Consider the following 23826-nt stretch of genomic DNA (forward strand, 5'->3'; position numbering starts at 1 on the left):
ACCCTGCTACGGGAATCCTAGCGAAACAGAATGTCATTGAAAGGAAGTTCTTCAGAGAGGTAAGCGCAGAAGGATGATCAAAAATGTTTCTATTGTCCACACTTGGTGCCTGATTGTACTGCGAAAAAAGGTTGCTGCGAATCCTGTGAAAACTGACTTCTACCAGGACCCCCTGCCCCTGGGCGGCCTCTGGATCGTCTATCCATATTCCCAAATGTGTTATTCAACCTCTGCTGGAGGATCGGGCATTGTGCATGCCAATGACCCTCTTGTCTGCAATAAGCACACTGGTTTATGTTTACAGGACCCAATGGCGCATTTCCTTGTGGAACGTACTGACCTCTAAATTGCGAAGTACCCCCTCTAGGGCCTCTAACAATTTGCTGCAATAGTACTTTTGTCTTTAAGTCACCTTTTCTCTTTGCAACTCTTTCCTTTTCGTTATTGACACGATTCTCATAGTACTGAGCGTTGTGCAGTACTTCTGACTGAGACTTCGCTTGCCAAGCGCTCTCGGAAGACATAATTTGTGACTGGATGTCAGGCAGCAATCCATGCACAAATTTATCCATGAATAGTCGTTTCCCAGACTCTGTGCTTAAGTCTTGCCCACTGTAATCTGAAAATACTTGTTCGAGCCGGTTAAAGAACTCGGTAGCACCCTCAGATGTTCCTTGGACACAAGCCATAAGCTTGTCCCAAATAATCCTTCTTTCAGGAATTATAGTTTTCAACTTTGTAACTATTCTATCAGGCAAAGTTAGTATTACCTGTGGAGGTCTCTCACCAGCTGGCCTTTCTCTATCAAGTCTAGCCATAGTATCCCATGAATCTCCTAACCCTGGTACACCATCTACAGTCCTAATCTGCTTCCATAAGTCAACAGGCAGGAGTACGGGAAAAAACAAATCAACATCACTTAAGGTGAATACTGACGACTGTAAGACAGACTCTATTTCTTTGTAGAACCCTGTCGGATTCTTCCTAATATCGGGAATAGATTGTTTAATGGTGTTCACTTCCTGTCTCAAGAACGGGACGTGAACGAACTGCAACACATAATGTGCAGGAATTTCTTGAGCAGCAGTACCTGCTGCAGGATTAGCGGGAATCTCTACTTTTGGGACAAATGTCGGAGGAACCTCTCTCAGAGGCAACTGAGAAATAGGCAACTCCGAACGCTTACTAAGCAACAGAGCTAGATCGAACGCTAAAGCAGCTGAAGGAGTGTCAAAGGAAAAAGCCCTCTTATAAATACTCAATAACTCTGCGTGACAACAAATCTTTCTTTTTACGCATTCATCCTACAGATATTCTACCATTACTTGTATCACTTTCCTCTGCATTTCTGGCATATACTGACTATACGTGTCATATACTTCAACGGGAGTTATCGACGTGTCTGAGATCCACCTAATCGCAACTGTCATACAAATTCGTGTTTCCTCATTTATCGATTTACGACAAGGAAAAACCGTTCCTGTACTAACATAGCGTCCAAACTATCACCATCTATATCTTCATTCTTCAACCTTTCCAACTCCTTTCTATACCCAAAAACCCTTTCGACATGTTCTTGTACTTTCTCCGCAGTATCTCTAGAAAATGCTAAAGTATTCAGATCCCTTAACCCTTGTGGGAGATCTACATCATTTAGTCTGTTCCATATTACACATAAATTAATTCCTAATTCTTCAATAAAAACGTTTTTCTCAGGAAAATTGTCCAAATTACAAAGTGTGGCAAAAACATCAGCTTCTTCATCCCTCTCCATGCAATGTTTAGCCCACGCAGTTAATTCACGCTTTTTCTCTGAAGACACAGTATTACGAGTTACAAATCTCTATCCTGCTCTCCGATCCACTATAAGCGGTGTAGAACCACTTGGAAGAGGGAGAGTAGGCAAGTTTTGAAAATCTGGAAAGAAAGGTACTATCACTGGTGCGGCAGGCAAGCCCACCGGACCCGTAACAGCAGGCAAAGGTGGAGGAACAGGTGGAGGAGCGATGACAAGAGTAGGAACAACAGCCGGAAGAAGCGGAACATTAAGAGGAACACTAGGAGGAGCAGGAGGAACAACAGGAGTAGGAATAACAGCAGGAAGAGGAACATACGGAGGTGGCGCAGTGGCACCAGGTCTTCGTTCATTTAGAAGTTTTTCAATAAGTTCATCAGATACATGAAAATCTTTGGAAGGATACATTTTCTGGATACCAAGTGAAAAAGCCCTATCCATATTCATAACTGACTCAGACTGTTTATTTTGGTCATATAACAACGCTTTTTCGGCGTTCTTTATATGACGGCGCGCATGCTTTTCTCTACTCTTAAGCTGCTGCATAGCTTCTTTCTTCCAATTCTGTAATACATCGAATGCTGCAGGTCTAGCCTTTTTCTTCAATAATATGGATTCTAAGTATTCAATACGAGGAATTTCAAAACTACCATTGGTTGGCTACTGAAGTTCGGAAGCATGTCTAGTTTGTCTGTGCCAAATATCATTAAATACTATACTACCAATGCCATGCTTACAGTACATAGTACACGCCGGCGACTCCTCCATTGGCGCCAGTCAGCCAAATTCCAAAGATTGTCTGTCCTTGCGGAATAATGCCCTGAAGCAGGCAGACAATTTCCCAGGCATATCAGATTACTGGTGTTACCTGGTCAATAACTGTACTCGCAAGTGCAATAGGCCAAAACAAATTATCAGGATACTTAAGAATCGGGTCGTGACTCACCTGATCAAATCCTAAGGAGGTCTGATCGGATTGCAAAGTTTTAACTAAGGTCCCACATGGTTGGTGATTTCGGCAAATCTGCCCACCTCGTCAAGATGCCGACTCGGACCTCGTGCTCACCGTCCGGGGATGGGGTCATGCAGCGCTGCTGAGATGTTGCGTCTCATCCAAGAAAGGGGCCCCCTTTTACACCGTCCGATCCCGGTCCGATAGCCGCGTCAACCTTCAACGTGCTGGCATCAATCTTGAGGGTCCCTATTCGGGCACCATCTGTAAAAGCAAAGAAAAATATCGAGGCTGAGTACCCCAAAAAGGAAATACACCAAACACAGGCTTATAAAGATTCACAGGTCTTTATTCAAATAACTGTACAGTTTACAAAGAAACAAAGGGCCTCATTACACGGACAGCGGTAAGGGTTAACGGTCACCGTTAATGGCAACGGTGACCGTTAACCCTTACCGCCGTACTACGAGATCCCTTTGCGGGTTGGAGGAATTAACGCCTGCTTCTTGCAGGCGTTAATATCCAACCCGCTAAGGGACCTCGGAGCTAATTACGGCACCGCAAAATTGCGGTGCCGTAATTAGCGCCTTCCCCATTTCCATAGAGCCCTATGGGGCAGAAATGGGAATGGGGAAGGGCAATGGCGGAAAGGGGATTTACCGCCCCTCCAACCTTGGAATGGGGCGGTAAATCCCCTTTCCGCCAAGGCGGTGCCGGTATTTTACCGGCATGGACCAAGGTGCTAATAGCACCTTGGTCCACCGCCTACCGTGTAATGAGGCCCAAAGTATCAGATAGCTATCTGGCCCTCAGTACATCACAGCGAATACCAGCCCTTTTGTTGTGAGAAGTGAGAGGTACTGGACTTCTCGACATTGGGCCTCATTACGACCCTGGCGTTAAGGGTTTAACTGCGCCGTAAAAGGTGTCTGCGCCGTTAAACCCTTAACGCCTGATTACGAGGTCCCTTTGCGGGACCCGAACTTAACGGCTGGTTTTTCCAGCCGTTAAAGTAGGGACCCGCAAAGGGACTTTGGCGCTAATAACGGTACCGCAATTTGCGGTACCATTATTAGCGCCTTCCCCATTCCCATTGAGCCCTATGGGGCAAAAATGGGAATGGGGAAGGGCCATGGCGGCATGGGGAATTACCGCCCCACCAACCTCGGAATGGGGTTGTAATTCCCCATTCCGCCATGGCGGACACCGGCATGGACCATGGTGCTAATAGCACCATGGTCCTCCGCCTGGGTCGTAATGAGGCCCATTTACATCTTTTATACATTTTCCAATCGTAATGTCCAACCCCTCTGCAAGTTAATAATTCTCGGTCTAGGGTTCGTGCCGAGTTCACCTCTAGTTTGTCCAACTATATGCATGTGCATTATTTCCAGTTTGTACAACAACAAGTCACAATGGCAACAGTGTATCTTCGGATTTAACATTAAGCCTTAGTACACGTCCTATACAATGTAGTTCAACAAGTGTTCACGTTTAGTATTTTAACAACATTGTATTTGATGTATGTCTGCGGATCGGACTTGTTGGCGCGGGTAATCCTCGATCTACAGGTCAAACGTAGGACAAGGTCTCATTACACGACCCTAACATTTGGCCTACGGGCATTTTAGACTTTAACTTTTGTGCGAAGGTCAGAACGGCTAAGTTATAAGCGGGACACACTGTCCACCATTTTAGAACACAGAGTGACTTTGAAATGGAACTCAAAATGGTGGATGGACCTAAAATGGCGGCTAGGTTGATCCAAGGTCAGAACTTTGCAACGCGGATTTCTTCGCAGAGCGACTGGGCTTAGGCCATTATATACAATAAAGGAGGCACAATATGATATCCCGTTTAACATATGGGGCTCGCAGAAGGAGCAGTGGCAGCAGAAGGGAGTAAGTTGATGAGAGACGGAAGAAGCCTATCAAGAAGGAGGAGGTTGGGCTGAGAGCCCTGGGCCATGAGAGTGCCATTCTGGTAGACATCAATTATGCACCTAGAGGATGGGAACTGTGCCAAGAGTACTTCCCATCGGGTTCCACCATTAATGGGTGAAGAAAGGAAAGGGAAGAGGACTGAGACGATATGGGGGGTCCGTAGGTCCAGAGAGGGGGTGACAAAGAGGACGTCAGTGACATTCTGCTGGAAGACGCGTTGACGTAGTTGTCAGTGATGAGCAGGCCTGGGTTGGAGACCTGGAAATCTTTTTTGAACTTTTTCCTTCCAGGCTTTGAAACAGAGGTAGGATTGGTGATAGAGTAGCACTTAGCGTGAATAGGGGAGATGGAGAGCACCATGGAGGGAGAGGGCAAAGAGATGAAAGATGGAAAGGGAGAGACAGAGAAACTGCACAATGCAGGATGAACTCACCAGGCAGCCTAGCAGCAAGACAGGCACAGACGAATTAGGTGCACGACATCATGTAGGTTGCCGAACATGGTATTTTGCTGCTCCAGCAGCAGAGGAGGAAGGAAGGTGACTCGGGAGGGATGAACACTTCTTGGGATGCAAGGAAAGTGCCTTAAGTCACCATACACAAATCACTTCTTGTGATTGCATTGTTATGGAAGCTCAACATAGAAAGTGACCAGACTGTACATGTCGTCTTTCCCCAGTAAGCATAGGTAAAACATTCCAGAATTGCTGTGCTCCATGTTCTAGGCTGTAAACCTCAGCACACAGTTCCCCAGAACACAGCGATGTGAACACCCCTTCTCCGATTGTTGTGTACACCACTCTTCACCATAAGGTCCCACACTTCCAGCAGAGTGTCAGCTTAAAATGTTGATGTATTTCGTGTACTTCTGCAATGTTTTTGTAGTCTGTGATACTTTCTTTCGCTGAACATGAGGACACACCAATAAAGTATTCAGGTGTACCAAAAAAATGGCTGCATAATTTGTGCAGCATTTCTGTTTAAAATACAGCATCTGCGATGTGAATGAACAAGAGACGGGGAAGCAGGAGGTACAAGGAAAGCAACCACCACTTAGAACCTTGCAGACTGATACAACTTACCTAGCATCAGATATAAGCACTCCAGCCACCGTCTGGGGCCTGTGATTGCAGATATAACCTTGCAGTTTCTCAAGGATGGAAACTATGGCCCTCATTACAAGTCAGGCGTTAATCCTTAACGCCTGATTCACACTTTAACGCCTGCTTTTTTGCAGGCGTTAAAGTCCAAGGCGCTAAGCGACCTTGGTGCTAATTACGGCACCGTAATTTACACCATGGTCCAGCGCCGGAGTCGTAATGACCTCCTATGACCGCCAGGCTCTCTGTCCTCGCCCCTGCGTTTACATCCCTCCATCTAGGCAGGAAGCTTCCTTACCAACAACTTTGTTATTCAAACCACTGAGTCCATTATCATCGTCGGTGGCACTGTCCGTCCATATTGCACTCTGTGTTTCACCTCTTCTTTACGCGGCACCTGCTGCAATAAAGTCTCACCGTCGAACACGTCCTCATCACACGAGTTTCCTCCCGTGGCTCAATATTGCACTGCACCACTCCATCTCTCCTACCAGCATGCAGGGTCCCCTTGCTCCACTGCATTCACCGGTGATTCTTCCTGGCCTCAGCGCATCAGAGGGATGTCTCAGAATGTCCATCTGTGCTTCCCCTCATGGGCTATTTAATCAGCATGGTCAGATCCCTCAGTAATCTCACACTTTACGAATACTCCCTTCTGGCTCCAAGATGGCAGTCGCTTCCAAGTTTGGGATATGTTTTCCCCTGATACATGAATCATGCGATTTTAGTGCTCAACTTTGTCCCCAACAGTACCATAGTCAAGATAACTATGTTTCTTCTCATTTTGGCAGGTTTGTCGAGGATTTCAATAGGAGATTCAGCGTTTAGTCTCTGAGCCCTCTCTCCTCATGTCCCCGCAGTTCTGCACCAGGCTACAGCTTCCTTCCTCTGCAAGGAACTTCTGCTCTGGCATAACCCGAGGCATAGGGGGTGGTTTCCCATCTCGATGCGCCTTCTGCCAGGTGCCTGAATGCCATCTTGCTGCACCATGCCAGGCCCCTTGCAAATAACTTTAAAAAACACAAACATCCAATGAGTCATCAAGAATATGCTCATAAGCAACAACAACCACAATCGCCAGCCGATACCGGAACCAACCACAAAACTAACAGACATCTCACCAACCTCAACAGAAAAATTCAACAGCATGGTGAACAAAGGCAACAGAGCCGGCTCATATAAGAACCTTGCCCACCAAATATTTTCAAGACTTCCTCAGCCAAAAAACACCTGCTGAATACTTTTGCATCCTCTTTAACCACTCACTAGAAACAGAAAACATGCCATGTGCCTTCAAAACAGCATACATCAAACGACTCCTTAAAGACACAGCAGGAAACATGAAAGACCTAACCATCTACCGAGTAATTTCAAATATAGTGTACTCAGTAAAACTCTAATAAAACTACGTAAATGAGCAAATTCTGGAACATGTAGGAAACAACCAGGTTCTAGACCAGGCACAAATCGGCTTTAGATCCATGAGAGGTACAGAAACAGCACTACTATCTGAATGGGAAGATCTAAAAACCAACACAGATTCCAACGCCACCTCGGTACTAACACTACTAGAAATAGCAGCTGCCTTCGGCAGAGTCCAACATGAAATATCCTTCAAAAGACTTGGAGCAATAGGAATCAGCAACACAGCTTTACTACAGTTAAAATCCATCCTGGCAGAAAGAATAGAAGCAACATGGCTAACCCTCTTCAGCTCATCACCACAGAAAACAACCTGCTGAATCCCATAGGGCTGATCACTCTCACCACTCTTCAACGTGTACATGATCCATCTCATTGACACCCATGGGCTTTAGAGCACAATAAATAAATAAAATAAAAGACATGGACTCACCTGTTGCAACTACACAGATAAGACACAAATCATCTACAAAATGCACACTAATGGAGAACGAGACCCAACCATTATCAACTGCCTCACAGAAATAAACTAGATGAGCACCAACAGCCTCAAGCTCAACGAGGACAAAAAGAAATCCTGATCACGCCCAACAACCCGCTGACCCAACACCACATCAAATGTCCTACCAAAATGGGAAACAGACCAGAACCTTCCAAAATTGTTAAAATCCTCTGAATTTTAATGACAATAATGACTAAACAATTGAACCACAAGACAACACGCTAGTAAAGAAGTGCTTCTTCCACCTACACACAATTAAGAGGATCCTACCTTTCCTCACCTTCCCACATAGAATCATTGCCATCATCTCCCGTCGTCATGTCAAGAATAGACTATGCCATCAGCAACTATCTCGGAATGCCTGAATACCTCACCAAAATACAACATCAAGTACAGTCCTCAGGCTCACTAAGAGAGAACACATCACAACAGTACTGAAAGTACTACATTGGCTACCAGTCAAAACAAGAATTTTCTCCAAAGCCCTCTGCATAACCCACAGAGCAATCCACGAGCAGGGAGCAGAATTCATACCGGCAGCAATCTACATCTTTAAACCAAACCGAACACTAAGGTCCCACAATTACATTAGCCTCAAACAAAACAATAATCAGAGCAGAAATTTGGTGAGTCAGCTTTCTCTTTCATGTCAGCAAAACTTTGAAATTCACTTTCGAAGGAAATATGAACAACAGAAGATCACCTAAAATTCAGTAAACTACTAAAAACCGGGCTCTTTAACTCACCGAGATAAACAGGAAAAACACAGCTGGAAAGAACCGACCAACACAACAGAAAAGAAACATCAAAAACAACCAAAACCTCATGATCCAAAACCTGGATATCCAACTAAATAAGGCAATTAACGCAAACAACCATATAAGAATATGATCCCTGCCAGACCAACTTAACACTGCACAAACACCACCCATCACTAATCATACTAAACATTTTCCAACATCCTGCTAACTCACCCTCAAACACCAAAAAAAAACACACATACCTCTACCACAGCAGAAACATAAAACGACCACAAATTGCACACTCTCTGCAACACCCAACTAAACCCAACACAATATAGAAAACTGAAGCTATTATACACAAACCATACCAAAACCACTCATAAAGCAAACACCACCTAACCACTACCAACTACACACGAACAAACCCAGCAAACAGTGACCAGCTTTTCCAAAATGAAACTACCAACAGCACCCCAAAGCTCTCTGGTGCTCTCCCTCTCGATCCCACTAACTGCCTGAGCACCTGAAAAGCATGAAAATGGCAGCTGTGAATGGTATAATTCACAAAAACATAACATATGAGAAGTTTCTAAGCCTGAACTTGTGTTCCTCTCTCCGGGGCTTCACTACCAGTTATTGCTGCCGCTGTTTACTCACATTCGCATTGAAGCCAGTTAAATCACTCCACTCTACATTAAAGCTGTTTTAACGTTGACAAATACATTTTAATCCCGATGGGTTTGATGCCATGACTGCACCTTTTCAATATTGCCATTCTTTTTCCCAGGCCCAGATTTCTTCCTGCAGCTGTGGAGTAGATTATATCCAAACCTTGCAGGGCAGTCACATACTAATAGCAAAATAAACGTCTTGCTCCAGTTTTACCAAGCTTCTCGGAGACAGTCTTAAGAGCACATCTAGAGAAGGGCTCTGCTTACGAAGCCACATTTGCTCTCATTTCTCAGAGATTGGCAATTGCAGTAATCATCTCCAGCCGTGTTCTTCATCATCACATAAAACTGTACAGCCGCACTATCTACGGTAGCCCGGGAGAGCAAAGCACAGTGCAATACAATGTGCTCACCGTCATTATGGCTGCAGGGAATGTACAAAATGCAAATTTCTCCATTTCTAACATTTTGTCAAGAGTGGTTCAATTGGGACAAGTGTGGGACTTGCGAGTTCCAATCCCTTCACAAAGTTTTAGCCAGAACTTCAAAATATATGTAAATGGTTTGTAAATGACAGAGGCAAATCAAACGTGTCAAAAATGTCTCAAAAGACATGGGTCCTCATTACGACCCTGGCCGTAGGGGGTTAACGGCGCCGGTAGAGCTGCCGGCACCGTTAACCCCCTACCGCCTCATTACGAGGTCTGCTCTTTAGGCGTCCTTAGCGGGTCCTGCGAGCAGAACAGGATGCTAACAATGGGCCCGTCATTAACGGGCCCGTTGTTAGCATCCTCCCCATTCCCATTGAGCCCTATGGGGCTCAAATAATGGGGATGTACCGGGTCTGGGTTCCTTGAATGGGGACATACCGGGCACTCCAAGGTCGGAATGGCCCGGTATTTCCCCATTCAAGAACCCGGACCCGGTACCCAGTATGACGGTAGCCATGCCGCTAAAAGCTGCATGGCTACCTCCATACTCAGAATGAGGCCCGTGCTCTTTCATTGAAATATTTCCGCTGCCGAACATAAAGTTTGATGCGTGAGGTGTCAACACTGCTGGAAAATTAAACTTCATTCCAAACACCATGAATATTTGGACGAGTGAGAGGGCGACGTGTGGAAAAAGTTACAAATCACCACATGCTCTAGCAACTTTTGGGCTCATTTTATAATAAATGCTAATTGCATATAGGGGACCATCAACAATAGCACTTCTACGTTTCTAAAACGGAGTGCAAAAGTAAATGCTGCCGGCAAATAATGCTTGCAGATGGCATTTACAATGGATTCCTATTAAAGCCATTAATTATGCCCCTTCATGAAATCTCATAAAACCATACTAAGTAGAAGTCTTTCAGCTGGAGCAGGAAAGTTGAGGTGGAAACAGACTCCGCGTGCTCTCTCCCACTCAACCCGTAAAACCTTTTCTAAATGACTTGGAGCGGTAAGCCAATGCACACCTTGCTGTAGGCCTTGGTCTTGTATCAAGGGTCCTCCACGAGCACGTAGTCAATAAGATATCAGAAGTAGGCCAAAAAGGGGTTTACATCAGGCAACAAACAACGCTGTTTATTACAGCTGGGCAAGTACAAAAGAAACAAAACTGATTGATACGAGCTGACAACACCACCCACTGCGGTCAATTTTTCATACAGTTAAAATGTTATTTGCATAGTCAGAAAAAGTTGCTTTTAATATTGCAAAATATTAGACATCCTACTAAGCTGATTGGGGGGACTACGTTAGTCTCCTATAGTTAGACATCCCCCCGCATTTTTCCCCTTCCCCCACCCCTGCACTTGCGCAATCACAATGTCACATGGCCTAGTAGGATCGTTGTCTCTGTCTTCCCTCTGTTTCCCCTCCCTTGCCTCGTCGCACCTTGAAACACTTGTGTATAGGAGCATTATAAATGCCATATCATATCATATGTTTATCGAAGATGATTGGAGCAAACAATCTTGACCCCTTTATTCATCACCTCCCATGTGGCACCACATTCAATCCCACTGTGCCCCAAGAATTACTGTTTATTTGTAATACAGAATCGTGTTGACCTCTGGAACTTTAGTATTCTGCCATTGGTCTGCACACATAGAAAACCACAAGACATCCAGAGCTTGTGGCAAGGGAAACATTAACAGGGCATTAAATCAATGAGGTGCCTCGTGGGCATCGGCGAGAACACAATATACTTGTTTCCTTTTAGGGACACCAAAACTTACTTTCTGATTGGCTCCTTCCTCTATCATCACCTCATCCCACAATCTTATTTCCAGGCCCACCTGCCAAGGGGCAATTTGTAGCTGCTGATCATGCTGTGGCTGTGCATCCCCAACCATGGTTTTATGAGGTTAAGTCCCAGCGAGCGCCCCAGCGCCTGGCTCGCCGACCTTGTATGTATCTGCTGGTCACTGTTCACAGCGATTACTGCCTCCTGGCATCATACTTCCTGCACCACGGAGGGCCCATGCAATTTAATGTTTTCCCACCATGCAGGGCAGGTCAGTGTTAAACCCAAGTGATTTACTTACCTGTGGTTCTCACCTCATACCGGCGACTAGGTGTTTCCCCCCATATTATGTTAGCCTATTTATCTCATGCTCGCTCCCCACACTCCCAAAGCCCCCTCATCTCCCCTTGAGCAACCCATCCTGGTCTGGTGCCCAGACTTCTCGAGCTGCATGTGTGCCTTCGATACCTTTATTACAGCTATCAATTATATCCTGTCCCGTCTAGAGGTGCCCGGTCCCTCTCCCATCATTCCCGCAGCTCGTAGGTATGCCCCCCTTTACAGCACTGAATCAGCACCTTCACTGCAGTCTTATGTCTTGGTTTACTGCTCTGGGCCATAGAAATCGAGCCCAGATGTCTTTTCTCCATGATAATACTGCTTCTTGTCTAATTCACGGTGCAGGCGAGAGATTGCTGAAATGAGCATGCACATAAAAGTAATAGCACAACTGCAAGGTATTCATTAAAAATCACCAGGAGGCTTAGAACAAATATAAATGAAAAACGGACCATACACAGTGCAGTGCCTGTAAAAGTTGGATACATATACATTCACAGAAAGAGGCTTTCAGCACACAAACGTCATTTTATTTTTTATTTTTTTTATTTTGTTGTTTAATCGCTTTTGCGATTTTTCCAAAATCGATGCTGCTTATATGCTAAAAACCCTCACGTAAGGCTCATTTCACTCCAGAGGCAGTCCTTCTGCCGGTCTACGCCTTCACAACAGTTCACTCTGTTTGTCTGTGCATTGATTTTTCTAAAATGTTTGCCGTAGCTATGGTCCATTTTGTTTTTTCGCCTGACATCAACCTATTCCACCATATAGCTTCTTCTTCTTCTTCATTCCCCACAAAATCTGTGCACAGGCTGTTCAGGTAAGTAGCTCTTATATCACTTAGCTGCGGGCATTGTAGCAGGAGATGTCTTAGGGTGTCAGGCTGATTTGGGTGAACGCATAATCTGCATTCTTTGCTATTTGTTTGCAGCCTGATTGCCTGAATTTCACGGGTAGGGAGCAGGTTTAAACATGCTCTCATGTACGTTTTCCAGAGCTGTTTGTTCGGGAATTTGATGCAATAGGCAAGCGGTACTTTCAATCTATTGAAGTTTGGAGGGAGGTGCTTTGTGAGTTTGTTGGCCTGTGCTTTATCAATAGTATCAATCCAATCTTGGCCTTCCGTTTTAAACTTTACTCTTACAAGATTTGTTTTCAAGTCCTCTTCTGTACATGCAATCTCAGACGGCTTAGCCTTTAGTTTGTCTACCCAGGCGTTTAGAATGGTCAGGTGACGGTTTGCTATTTCTGTCGCAATGACCTTGAAGATTGGAGGGGTATCAAGTAGTGGAGTGTTCCTAAACAATTGCATTGCGCATTGCAGTACTGTTGCTTCCAGGGATAGCAGACCTAGTTCTCGCCTGATGGTCACCATCGAGACCAACTTTGGCAGACCCAGTACAGATTTCCATAAGTATCCTTCTAGTTTCAGCCAGATTGTGGTCGGCATATTCAAAGTTGCGCCCATTCCGTATGTCAGGGTAGGTACTACGTTTCCTTTATAAAACTGTATCACTGGGACTAATGAGAATTTGCCATATTTTCTGTCAATTGTCCTAATTTGTGCCGCAAGATCTTTTGCTTTTTCCCATAATGCTTGTGCATTTTTGGTTAATTCGCAGAATGGTCAATAAACACTCCCAAATGAAATGCGGTACCACTTCGATGTTCACTTTGTCCAATGACCACTTATGATTTAACTTGTTTTTTGGGGATGGCTTTCCGAGGATCATTATCTTTGTTTTATTTTGTTTATTTTTAGATTGTTTAGTTCCATGTAGAGAGCCACGTTGGTAAATTGGCGCTGCAGGCCAATTTGCATCTGGTCCAGTAAGATCAGATTGTCTGCGTTTAGTAAACATGATATGTTGACATTTCCCAGCTTAGGCGGAAAGGATCTGATAAGTAATTCTGCTTCTTTAATGCCCCCCAAAAAGGCAATAAACAGTGATGGCGCTAAAGGACACCCCGCTTCACTCCACGTTCTGAGGGTATTTCTCTTGATAGCAGGCCTTGATTGTTTAGATGAACTCTTAGCTTTGTATTCGTGTGGAGAGCCATCACTGGCTAAAGCACTTCTCTCGGGCACTTCAATTTTTTCAATTTGGCCCACAGGATTTGTCTATCCACTCTGTCAAATGCCTGTGACAGGTCTACGAATGCCAAAAAGACTGTTGGGGAACCTTGCTTTACCTTGGATTGTATGAGGTTTAGCATTAAGATGTTAACTGTGATATTTATGTTTTTTAGAAATCCTATTTGAAACGGGTCGTTGGCTGGTGACATTCTGGCCCAACTCTGGAAATGGCCTAGAAGGAGGGTTGCAAAGATTTTTCCTATTATGTCAAGTAGTGATATCGGACGATAATTGTCCGTTTCTTCCCTGTTTCCTTGTTTGAATATCAGTACCACCACTGATTGAGTACATGACGTTGGAATAGATCTTGTTTGCCTGCATTGATCAAAGAGGATACTAATGAAATGTGTCCATTCCTCCACGTTCTGCTTAAGATCGATGTTACTTAGGCCATCAGGGCCCGGAGCTCTTGAATTTTTAAGCCTTGTAATGGCGATCCTTATGTCATCTTTTGAGTCTAGGTTTATCCATGGGGTTCCTGAATCAGTTTGGGATGGAGGTTTGTGATCTAGCCAGGCCATATAGAGATTTTCAAGGAACTTGACCCATGCTTCTTCACTAACTGAGTTTGCAGTTCTATTTTCCAGAGCCTTATCTGGTTTTTTGATGAGGGCCCAGAAGTCACTTGTTTTTTTTGTGCTCAGAGTCCGGAGTATTGCATCTGCATCCGTTTGATACATCATGTGTCTGTGTCCTCGAAGCCATGATTTATAATTCCTAGCTTCCAATAGTCATATTCTCCAAGCCATAGGTGTTTTTACAGTTGGTGCTTGTCTTTTCAGTTGTCTCACCACTGTTCTTTTTTCAACCAAAGCCCTATCATACACATGGCATTTTTTAATTCCGGGTGATTTGCCCCCCTTCGGGCTCACCCTGTACTGTAGTAGGAAAGGTAAGTAGTCTGAGCATTCTGTCTTTTTTCCCTGGTCTTCATTTTTCCGTGTACCCCTTTTGTTGTTCTCCGTAATACTTTCGATGTTTGAGGCTGTTAGGCATTACCGGGTTTGTTGATTGTTTACCTCTACCAATTGTTTAGATCTTTTGGCCACTGGGCATGCCGATATCCATGTTATTATCAGAAGGTTATGGCCGCTCTCTATGGTTCTAGACACTGAATAATCTTCTATATATGGTAGTTGGCTGTGAGATATGAAGAAGTAATCAAGAGTTGCACTGGAATCGCCTCTCTCCCATGTGGGCATCGTAACGTCCCATGCTTTCACCGAGGCAACATTGTATAGGTTTCTAGATTTCATAAGCGCCATCCAAGCTGATCCTCTTTCTTCCGCTGAGCTTTGTACGGTCCTCAGAGTGGAGTTGTCAGTCATACTGTTGCAATTTCCACATATAATTATATGTGTCATAGGGTCTTCCACGGAGGTATTGTCAGTCACCTTTGCTAGTTGTTTGCAAAAATGTACTGTAGAGGTTTTCTGGGGATTCCAGTAGACATTTATGATAGCTATCTGTGATGATCCACTTCCTCTGCGACCGCTATCTTGTTTATGGTCGTAATCCCCGAACCCAACCATATTGCTACTAGAAGACCTGATGATGGACGGCCAAACAGGCCTTTTGTCGCTGGGGAAAATTCAATCTCAAAACCATCTAAAGATGGTTTTTCCATTAACCAGCTTTCCTGGAGACATAATATATCAAATGCCCCCAGGTCCTGGTTATCCGGATTAGTTTGGTGGCAATGGGCTCTCGTTTTCCACGAGGCCATTGTCAAACATGATTTCTTGTAGGCAAATCGGAGGAGATCGTTTTCTGATCACCTCACCCGGTGATTGCTATTTGTCATGGTTGGGGTTTAAGGCCACTTTCAGCCATTTCCATGGGCCAGTTGGTGTCCTTTTATCACTGCTATAAGAAGGTTTAGCTCCCCCTACCACATCTTTTTTACATTCTTTCTCTGCTCTTTTTTTATTCCCCATGTGTGGTCTGAGTCTGAATACATTCGTGGGCTCTTGAGAGATCCCTTCGGTCATGGGTTTGATCGATTCTCCATACTGTTGAGTCCTTCTTTTCTTCTGTGGTGTAGTTCTCTCTGCTCCTTTTGTTCTCCCTTCTTGGCGCTTGTTGGTCGCGAGACCTTTGGCGGTGGTCGTCCTCTTGAAAATGATATCTTGTGCCTTGTCTTTTCCGGTTGTACAGGTCTAGGGTTTTTGATATGTAATGACATTTTTTGGTCGCCACTATCCCTCTTGGTCAAAGCTCTTGGCTCTGTTTTTGGTGTTTGCAATTCCGTCAGAGTAAAACCTGCATGCTTCTTCTCTTTATATCCCTCATCCTTTAAGAGCCTTGCTTTTAATGTGCAGGTAGACTTTTGCCTTTTGATCTCGATGGTAAGGTTTGATTAGAGTAAAATCATCCGTTCTCAGATAATGTAAAGACTCTATTTTGCTTAGTGTCCTTAGGACCGTTTTCCTGTTTAAAATCATGTAGTTGCTTCTGCAGGATCTTTGCTCTAATTTAAACACTAAAGTTTCTTTTACTGAATTGTCTGATTTAGAGGGTTGCTCCCATCTGTAAGTATTTGTTGTTCTTTCTTCTGAGTGTGGCCGAGATCTTATTTTCTGTGGAGTCGACCCAAACCTAGGCACAGTCCTTGGCTGAGGAACATCCAAATCTTGAATCCTGCTGTTCTTTGCATGTTCTTGATGATTCCCTGTTGGTTTATTTTGCACTGTTTTGTCCTCAGGGATCTTTCCCTCTACCTCCATAGGCAGTGCTAGATCCCTCTGAGTTCCTTCATTGGTTACTTCTGAGGCCGTTTTCCGGCAGCGTTGGGTTTGTACTTTGTTTGACCGAGTCTCTGGTTGAAGGTGCTCTGATAGGTCCATTAGTGCACTTGATGTGAGGAATTCTTGCGCCGTTCTCGGCAATTTCAGCACAGGCTGAGGCCCTTGTTGAATTGTTGGTGATTTCAATTTAGGCGTTGTTGGTATTGACATCAGTTCAATTATGTCCTCCCCCCTACCGAGGTCTGAGGGCACTTTTTTTTATGGGCTTCAGTTTCAGGTGTCACGCTCCCCAAAAGCGGTGTTAATGGTTTTGGACGTTCTGGCTGAGTTCTGCTGCCACTTTTGTTTGGAGCTGTCACATCTATGCTTGACTTTGTTGGCTTTTCACCTCTTTCTCGGCTTTGAAGGTGAATTTTAGCCCAAGGCTGCATGCTCATTTGTGCCCTTGCGCAGGGTTCTTGGCATCGTTGCTGATCCGGTGCCTCATTAGGATCGCTGCCCAATTGGTTGTCAGACCATAGATGGGGCTCTGCGCTTTCTTGTGTTGCGCGTTGTTCAAGTTGTTGCTTGTTTGAAGCATTTGGGTCACTGGAGTCTTGTTTCTCACATCCTTCAGTGAACTCCGATTGCGTTGAAACCACTACTTGTTCCGGCTTCTGTGGATGCCGGGTTTCACTTACTTTTGGTTGACTAGCTGTTGAATCACCATTGACGCCTAATTTTACTGGGCTCGATTCAGTTTCCTTTGGGCCATCAAATAACTTATTACCCACCCGAGGCCTAGTGTCTGCCGATTCATGGGATTGTTTTTTTTGCTGGTTCAGTTTTCCTGGCTTTGTTAGCAGGTAAAATCCCATCCACCACTCCCAAAATTTCTGCATCCGGAAGTTTCACATCTGAATTTAATTTTCGCTTACACTGTTGCTTCTTAAAAAAGTTGAGAAGAGCGTTAGAGATCAGAGGTTTGGGAAAATTATGTGTCCGACATCCGCCTTCTTGTTTGCTGTAAGTTTAGTTTTCTTAGTATCTTTGGTGCCCAGATTTTTTTCTTTTTTTCTAACCATACAGAGTTCTCTAGGTATCGGTCTTTCTATCCCTTTTGCTCCTTGGCTCTTTCTGTTTTGTTTTTTGTTGTATATTCTTTTTATTGCCTTTAATGTGGCAGCCTTTTTCGTGTTTGTATTTATTTCCACAACAGATCCTGATGTATCCGACTGGTCATGGTCACTGCTAGGGTCATTGTCGGCAGAAACAAATTCGACCTCCATGTTTGGACTTTCTTGTCTTGATGGGATAGGAACTGTTCTCACTCGATCACCTGTTGATTGGCTTAGGTTAGTTGGATCCTTACCTATGTCTTGCCTATCCGTCATATCCATCATTTTTTTTCAGCATGTATTTGTGCTGTTGCAAAAAATCTGTACCTTCTCCGACAATCCTGGACTGATCTCCAAGCACGGGTGGTGTACAGAGTCTTTTAAGTTTTCTTTTGCCGTGGGCACTTTATGTATTCCAGAGTCTGTTTGAAGCTCCCACGATTGTATACTGGCCCCGAACTCAGGAGGAGATAGGGGCTCTATATGGTTGGTAGACACTCCAGAGGGTGGAACCACGCTGATGCTAGCGTTCTCCAAATTACTGGCCTCGCTTCCCTGTTGACTGTTCACACCTGGACTGTGTATGCCGCCTGCACTTGAAGACGGGACCGGAGAAAGGGCCAGCCCCGTCCGCCCTACGACGGGCTCGGCTAGCAGGCCTCTCGCCGAAGCAGGACTCCGCCCGTATTACGAGCAAACACATCAGGCGTTGCATGCGTTGAGGACAATGACGGGGATGAGGCCGTTGCAGCAAAGGCCACTAGCTCTGCCTGAGTCCCAGAGGATTGCCTGTCGGATTCATCATCCGGTCTACTTTGGCCATTTGTCAAGACACTGTAATGTGTATCACATGTGTTGTCGGTGTCGAGCAGAGTCTCAGGGGGGGCCGCAGCGTTCTTACATCTCCTTGACGGAGATCTTCTTTCCCACTGGGGAGTAGCTTTGAATTACTCCGCAGGCATCTTGTTGGTTCAGACGATTCCACCTCGTTCTGATCAGGCGAGCCTACAGAGGCAGCCCCCTGCATCATCCTGCTTCTGCCTGCAGAGGACTGCAGGACTGCTAAACTCTGCAAATTGCGCGTACTCCGCATTCCGCTCCGCATAAACAGCTGCTATTTAGTGGGTCCTCCCACAAACAAACGAACTCGAAGGCAGACTCGAAGGCAGATGGTACTGCAGGACTGCTAAACTCTGCAAACTCCACGAACTCCGCCATATCATTATCAAATGCCTTAACTCTGGCGTCCCCTTGACCTAAACCTAGAGTGGGCTATTTGATTGACAAAGAAGTTACGATGAGGAACTCTGACTTACTCCTGCCTTACACTTGACTTACTAAGAGTACACCAATCATGAGTGCAGCTCGAGGCTGACAATGAGGAGTGGAGGAAGCGAACGGGAGGAGATTGAAGACCTAAATCACCTGGGAAAGAGGGAAGTTGGGCAAGACAAATCTGGAACAGGTGTATAGGAGGACACGCTACGAGGATCACAGACGAGTGGCCGGAAGCTGCGAGCAATGGAAAATAGTCACACTAGGGTGGGGAGATGCAGGCTTCTGAGCGCACAAAGCGAGATAGACAATGCACGTTGTAATGGCACCTTAATGAAGGTGATGCACAAAGAGAACCCTTCTGTTTTTTGCCGATAAAAAAGAGATGGTATCAGCCCCTGTGGTTTATATAATTGTCCATAAACTATGTGTCATTATGCACTTATATACCACGCCCAACATGCAGATATTACCCACTCATTTTTACTAACTATGGCTTGATGGCATGGCCTGTTGTAGTAATTGTCTCACATAGGAAAATGATTTAAAGTAGGTCCTATCTAACAACTCCAACTAAACCTCTCTGCTTAGTGTTTAAGCATATCTGAGTTTTCTAAAGTATTATTGGCCTCTGACCCAGCTGCTAATGGACCGCTAGACTAATTTGTTTGTTTGTGCATTCATCGAGGGATTAGGTTTGATAAAGACCAGATCAGTTCATTGTGGCAGTCATTAATGCCACAAGTACCCTGGCACAATGAACTTATGGGTTAGCAGTTTTAAAAAAGTGTTCCTTCCTTGAAAGTCCATTCAAGGTACAAAAACAACTCCAAACTCCTTTTGATTTATCGTATCTCCCGCGCCCACTTTATCTGATCCTTCTCCTTCTCCAACCTGTCTCTCGCTCGTCTCCCCATGTACTTCCATCTGCTGTCTTTTTAACCTCCTTTTGATAGATCTTTCATCCCACTCCTCCTTTACCTAATCCTTCCCCTTTACCATACTGTCCCTTCTCTCTCTAACATCCTTGAAATGTCATCTGTACTCCATCATTGCTTGGGTCTTGACTAAAATCACATGTCTGCAAACTGTCTGCGATTGAGAGATCCCCAGTTTAAGGACAGTTTTTGGAGACTACCGGTACCCTCTGCAGCTGGCTCCGGCCCACTTAAAACCCTTGGTACTCTTTTCTTGAAGAAATATTTTGGATATAGCTGACAAGGGGGGCTCCCAAAGTGATCACGGTTTCTGATGACAATCCCATGTCCTCCGCTTTTCTTTTCTAAACTGTGATTCATGTGTGATCTTAAAATTCATAATTTGCATGACAACACAAGGTCATTTGTTCCAGAAGACCCTCCTCTCGCACCAACTGTAGCGTGAAACTGCCATTGAATATCTGTTTTTAGACACTTTGTCAGTTAAAATAACAACTGAAAATCGAAATGCCTTGCTTGAAGGAAGCAGAGAGCTTAAAATGTATCAGCAAAAGGACTGTTTAATGCAAATGGCCATGATTGCTCTGATTAGCACTGTGCGAGGTGTACAGGTAAGCATGTTCTACCTGAATGCCTATATTGAAGGCTTTGTAATGCCCAAGCAGACCGAGTTGGAAGCTGTGCTGTATAGGATAGGCCAAACTCATGGCTCACTGTGAACTATAAAACCGAACACCCAGACTCCTTTCCCTTGTGTCTTTCCTCGCTCTGGCTATGTTTAAGTCTGAAAAAAAGCCTTTTAAGGGTCCTTAATTAGGTAACATGATGTTTGACTTCACTGACTTACTGCTTTAACTTACACAAATCATTGTGGAGCAAATCTTTTCAGTGGCTTAATGTGAATGAAATACGAAAAATCCTTCCATAACGCTTGTATGCCTTTCATTCAAGCCATGCCACGTTTGTACGGTGGCGAGGAGGGGCGGAACGCAACGTACATTTCCGTTGCCTTCCTTAGCCTCCGTGATACAAATGTCCCAGTGTTTGCGACAGCGTACATTTTCATGCCGGCGCAAATGATGGGGATCCCTATTTAGCCTGCTCGCTTTATGCACCAGCCTAAAGCAGGCAGCCTCCATAGGTATCCATTGTACATGATGCCTGCCATGCTTCAAGATGGTGGGTGCGTGACAAGAGAAGAGTTGTTTGCGGGTCCTATCTTTGCAGAAGAGTTGTGATTCAAGCCAGCTGGTCGATTTGCAATTGATCTCAGGCTGGAAACTCTCAGTTAGAAACACTGGGGATCATATTTATCAACAGATGTTCCAAGGAGCACAACATGAAGGAAATGAATTACATTCTGCAGATGAGTCCGACTCAAAACATACTCGCACGACAGCACGGGAGGAAGTGTGGAACAGAAGGTGCTCTGCTTAATTAGAAACTGCTGGCGTGTACTAATGGATAAAAACGTTTAGGAATTGCTATTTGGGAAATCACACAAGGCTTTCAACGACAGAAAAGCTGCAAAAAAATCACAAGAGGCAGGATAAAAGGAAGCAGTGGAGGCATTCACATCATTTCAGTAACCATGAAGATCTCTGCAGCATATGATACGAGATGTACCAGTCATCAGGATAGTTATTAATCATTGCCAATGTGTATGGTATCAGGCACCACAAGGTGGAAAACAGGGAGAGCATCTTAGTGCAGGCTGGAAAAGTGCAGACATGACTAGTTTGTGTATCTAACATGTCTGGCAGGCATAGAGAGAGTAAACCGTGAGAGCACACTCACACACACACACACACAGACGTGCATGAAATCAATGTACTCATTAAATAAGCTTTCTCTGACAAAGGGAAGTGTGTGACCACAGAAGTTCGGCGTCCGAAAACTAATGTTTCCTTTCTCATTTAGAAAGTACATTTTACTCTTGACTCCCAATTAAATCACCGCCCCCCCCCCCCCCCAATCTCCCTCTGTAACATGCTTTCAGGAAATGTTCTTTTTGCCATAACGGTTTTAGAGCTATGACATTTCTGCTTCAGCCATGCATGTGTCAGGGTTTATTGGACGGTCACTCTCCACTCATCGAGTCCCCCCGCGGAATCAAGGTGTCACACAACAAAGCGCTTAGCAGATTAAAATTTGGTTAGGCCTCCAACCTGTATAACACCTTTCAGCAGATACCCTCTGTATCACCAATAAGCTGGGAACCAGGCCGGTGTATAGAAATAATAGTGCACATTTATCTGAATTTAGACTATGAATAATAAACAAATCACAATAACACCAGGCACCAACTCTGTGGCACAACACAATAATCAAAAATGCAAATTGCTTGCATCAATTGGCTGACATGTATTTCTTAAATGACTTACCACAACAAACAAGTTGAATTTTGTGTCAAAACACACATAGGATTTCTTTACACATTAACAGATAGGAAACTTTAAAAACCCAGAGTGATTGCTTGGTATATCACAATGCACTTTTCTCCCAGCAATCTCCACCCACAGAGTTTTAGGGATTCTTATGTTGGGATTAAGGACACCCCTCTTCTGTAAGGAAGTGAGGGGTTATAGGAAAATAGGGTCACCCAATTACTTTATTGACTTTAATGGCTGTAACACACTGGGCATGACATTTGGTATTTCAGAATGTTAACAGAAATCATTCTGTGGTCTTTTCTATATGGAATTACCTTTAATTAAATGCGCTAAGGGTTTACACAGTTTCACCCCCTCAACCACAATTAAATGGGAAGGATTAAGGTAAGTAGTTCCCAACACAATGAATAGCTTTGGGGATATATCTATTTACATAGGAGGTCTCTTATTTTCAGCACAGGAGGTCAGCCAGATTTCAAACCCTCTTTTGGAAATAGGTAGGCAGCTTACACCTCTGGTCTCTATTCACAGCAAGGTCCTTCAGGCCACAGGTCTCTTTCGGATATGGCTCCCAGCTTCCAGGCAGAAGTCCCCAGCAAGTGTCCCAGGGTCTCGTGTCTATCTGCTCTCCTGGGTGTTAGCATTCCTTTTGGTTAGTTCTCTGCTGTCAGACTTAACTTTTCTGTCTGCTCTATTATTTTTACCCTTCCCTCCTTTTACTTTATGTCCCTCTCTAGATTGAAAACTGATAACTGATATGCACAAGATGAACAGATGCCTTTATGAATAAAGGTTCCTAATTCACTAGGGGACGAAAGAAATGAAATTGTTGGTGGAATTATTTTACATCTCACTGGACTGGCTACTAAGCCGATGCCCGCTCATGCCTGTATTGGATATTTGTGAAAATTTGTAATGGGGTATAGAACGGTATTATTGCCATACTGAAGAAATGTACTTGTCCTGAAGAAGGCCATAAAAGCAAGGGTTCAACAGGCACTAGAGATAGTGCCCAATTTTACCCAAGGGCCGGAAACATGTCGACTACTGTTAAAAGACTAACGAATAACTGAAGTCTATGGTTGAACATATATAATTTGATGTAGTTTGTTGTATGTAGTACAATTAACCCCGGCACAAACAGAGTTGTGTTTTTATATATAAAAATGTTGAAAATATTATGTATTGTGTTTATGTATATAAATATTTTTGATACTGAATACAAAATGTTGATGAAATACAGATAATAGTTGTTAATAGGATATGTGGTTCCAAACACTGTTTTGAATGTTGTTTTGCAGCATAGCCATTGGGTGTTATAATCTGTGTGTCAATTGAATGATGCAATTGTGTATATCCTTGTAGTAGAGAACATCACCCGACCTGACCAACACAGGCAGAGAGAGGGGTAATCTTTTTCTCACCTTTTTATAGATTAGTCATTGAAAATGAGTCAGAAAGTTGAAAAGAGTAACAGCTGAAAGAGAGGGAGAAACTAAAGACACATTACCACTGCTTCCCAAAAACAGTAAACGCTG

Source organism: Ambystoma mexicanum, chromosome 5q (genome assembly GCF_040938575.1).
Source record: "Ambystoma mexicanum isolate Mex_15411 chromosome 5q, UKY_AmexF1_1, whole genome shotgun sequence".
Lineage (NCBI taxonomy): Eukaryota > Metazoa > Chordata > Amphibia > Caudata > Ambystomatidae > Ambystoma > Ambystoma mexicanum.